Below are 357 nucleotides of genomic sequence, written 5' to 3'. Positions count from 1 at the left end.
TCTCGTGGGCGTATGATGTGGGGACAGAAGGGGTGGCCTGGGGGAAGAGGAGGTGGGCAGCCAGGTGCTGTGGAAACCCCAAATTTTACGTCCCTGACCTCGGTTCTCCTCATTCCATCCCCCTGATTCTGGCTGTTCAATTTCAGCCCAAATCCAACCCCTCTAATGCAAGCGCCACATCCCAGACCCCAAATTTCAGCCACTACTCTCAGCTCCCCAATTTCAGCCCCTGACTCCAGCCCCCAGCCCACTCCTTTGACTCTCTGATCCCATACCGCACAGTCAGAGATTCACAGAATCGATTAGGTTCGAAAAGACCTCCGAGAGCATCAAGTCCAACCTTTGACCCATCACCAC

Source organism: Chiroxiphia lanceolata, chromosome 16 (genome assembly GCF_009829145.1).
Source record: "Chiroxiphia lanceolata isolate bChiLan1 chromosome 16, bChiLan1.pri, whole genome shotgun sequence".
Classification (NCBI taxonomy): domain Eukaryota; kingdom Metazoa; phylum Chordata; class Aves; order Passeriformes; family Pipridae; genus Chiroxiphia; species Chiroxiphia lanceolata.
This window is presented reverse-complemented; position numbering follows the sequence as displayed.